Genomic DNA, 3,372 nt, shown 5'->3' with positions numbered 1-3,372 from the left:
GTATTTGCCGCTGTTAAGAACATTTATGCCGCTCAGAATTTGCTAACTGATCATTTCTGTCCTTTATTTTGCCTTCCTGGGGGCTGTCAAACCTCTGATGGGAGAGTAACAGTGTGCTGTTCTGCTTTTCTAGTTACTAGGAAATGATGCAATTAAGCTTGCATGCTTGTTAATGACAGTTAATTTCCTACTTTAACATATTCACCTCCTTCCTTCGTCAGATTACTTATCCAACTTTATGTTTGGTTTCAGAGGGTATTTACCAACAATATTGGAAAGGGCCCACACTCACCCCAAAGTGGTTAGAATTTCCCCTATAATGGCTGGTAGACCGCGGAAGGAAAGGACCAAAGCACGTGCCACCGTCTCCCTTTGAAACTGAATTGTCAGATTTTGAAAGAGTCCTAAGTTCATAGCCTTCCTTGAGGAGCATGTGGGGAAAAAAATCCAACCCCCTCCTCTTCTTTTTGGAGGAGTGCCCAATTTGCACAGGGAGATAAAGAAGTGCAGTATTAGTCCTGACTTAGAATAATTGACTTCTGGGGAAAAAAACGAAGTAGGTGGTAATTATGTGTCCAGTGATTTAGAAATCCTGAAGATGCAGTAAACTGACAGCTAGGAACAAGTGGCAGTCTTTGGACTGAATCTCAAAGTTAGAATTATGTCAAGATCAGGATCAAGAAAAGATAAATCGTGAGAAGTCAGCATAAATCCTTGTCGGATCGTGATACTTTCGAAGTCAGTTCTGTGTTGCAACTGGGGAAGAAAGGTCTCGTAAACTGTCAAAACTGGAAGTCATCCCTCAAAACACTTGATTGTACGTCCCACAACATATGTTATGACAGATCAGACCAGAATATAAAACTCATTCCAGTTCAGACTGGATGAGCATAATGCCACAAGGCCTAAAACTTCCAGCCTCCCTTCTCATGAATAACCCGTCACTCTCAGAGAAGGATGGTTCCCAGTTCCACTGTTAAAATCAAGTGGGAGCAAAGCAGATACAATTTCTGGAGCCAAGAGTCTGAAACCCCCACCCCAGACCAGGTTTCTGTCAGTGATCTCATCTCCACTGCCGGCCGCTGTTACCCCGAGTAGCTCCGATGGACTTCAGTGACCAGGTTGGGCCTGCACGCCCCAGTGAGAGACGGCCACCCCGGTTTCAGGAGCACATGTAGGGTTTCTGTTAGGCACAAGGTTACATTTTGGTGACCTCAGTGTTTTTTCTCAAAGTCTGGGGGAGATCAGACATGTTTGCGACCAGAGCCCATTTACCGCATACTTTGCTCAGTGTTTATTTTCATCTACCGAACCTCTAATGTTTATTTTCTCTTTTTTCTCCTTTTCTTGATGTTTAATCTACCCTCTTTCTTTCCCATAATCCTTCACAATCTTCCTGCAATACCTTGTCATAACTAACCAAACACTGGTTTGCTTGTCTGGTGACTGTCATGGCATTTTGTGCTTTGGTGGGAGTGGTTTGTTTGGGGTTTTGGTTGAAAATGTCACCATTTGTCTCTTGGGCAATTTCCCTAACATTTGTACTGGCTCCCTGATGCCTTACAATGTCTAACAACTTTAGAATGCAGAATGCTTCTCCAGACTGTGGCCTCATCTTTATACGAAAGGACACTATTACCGGCAAAAACTGAATGCTTAATGTCCACTCACTGAGAAGTGGAACTGTCTGGTATTTTCCCCTTACACTAGGCAGGTATACATGCATATCACAGCGCGCCTTTTAAAAAGGTACAACAAAGGATTGAGGGTGCCTTACATTTGGCAGGTGTTCTTTGCAGTATCAGTTACTCTCTGTGCCGTGGCACCTAGTTGGGAGGCAGGGTGTCTTTCTGCACCCCGAACATTCCCTCCTCCAGCAGAGCTGTCACAGCTGCACTTCAGTCCTTGTGATTTCAATTGTCTAGATTGTTTAAAATAAAAATTTAAAGAGAAACCAACAAAATCTGAACTAAAAAATGGACCTGCATGTAATTGCTGCTGCATATCAATCCTTCACTCCTAATTTAGGAGAAACAAATATTTTCCTCGTCTGGCCTACAGCGTACCAAACCCTGTTTCCAGGCACAGCTTGCATTGGTCAGATCTCTACCCACCCCCCTGGAGCATGTGCTTTTCCGTTACCCGTTCCTTCAAGACATCCAGCTTCACTTGTGACATTTCCTCCTGGGTTTTTTTTTTTTAACTAATCCTCCCTTGCCTCAAAGGAAGCTCATTGTATTTCAGTCGTCTTATGTTATGAAGACAGCAATTGTTTTGCCAGGAGATTTGCATGATACAGCAGTGTCCTTTGGTAGTATTTTTTCCTTTCTACAGAAACACACTGTACTCCAGCACTATGGTTCTGTGTGTCAATACTTTCATGCGCTCATTTCCCTATACAGTAAGATCCACTTGTGTTGGGTCGTTAATCTGAGTGGTTTGACATCGTTTCACCTACCTAACCTGAGGGCACAGAGCAGACAGAGCCCAAGCTGTCTGCACATTCCCATCCAGACAGTCACCCTCTCGCGTTATCCTCTAACATCACATTGGAAATGAACTTGAAGGAATGCTTCCCATTTGGGCAGTCAGTTCATGAGAATGCTCAATTCCAGAGCAATTTGCCAAGTGATTATTTTGGATTAGTGCTTCCATAGGGAGTTATTCTTGAACAGCTTGCGGAACTGCAGAACGATGTCTTATGTAGTAGCTACCCTAATGATTTTTCCCTGGGTAGAGGGACTGACACCCTCCCTCCGCCCCCACAAGTGGCTCGTGTCGATTTGCATACATTACTACTTTTTCTCTGCTCAAAGCATTTAATAGGGGAGAAGTACTTTAAGTGTCAGTATTAATTATCAGCATTGACAGCTGAATTAGCGCTCGTTGAAATGAAAGCACGGGCAGCTCAGTTGTTGTTCATCCCCTGCAAACTGCGTTCTATCCAAGCTGCCCTTGGGAGGCTCTCTGTAGCCATGCCAGCCAGAGACCTCCTCCGAGGCAAAACCCACTAGAGGCACGTTCACGTCCCCTCTGACAAATCCTTTGAGAAACATTGGGCTAACCCCATGCTTTATTCTGGTGTAATCTTTATAATAGGTAGTTCTCAAGGGCTTGCTTTAAATAACTGAAAACTAACTCTCACGGTGTCTTTTTCCTTTCCCTCCCATGTTTCTTTGTAGGTTGTAGCTACTGGTGCAATAATGGGCTCCACCTTGCATGCTTCCATGTGTTGTATCCTAACCAGCAACTTGGACAATCACCTTCCATTTAAAAAAGCAAAAATAAACCACGAAATTAACCCATGGACATAATCAACACTATATCCGAATTCTCCTTTTCTGCCTTTTTCCGCTTGGTGTGGGCTGTTAG

The sequence above is a fragment of the Charadrius vociferus genome, unplaced genomic scaffold (genome assembly GCF_000708025.1).
Source record: "Charadrius vociferus isolate BGI_N301 unplaced genomic scaffold, ASM70802v2 scaffold323, whole genome shotgun sequence".
NCBI lineage: Eukaryota > Metazoa > Chordata > Aves > Charadriiformes > Charadriidae > Charadrius > Charadrius vociferus.
The sequence above is the reverse complement of the archived record's forward strand: the minus strand, read 5'-3'. Positions refer to the sequence as shown.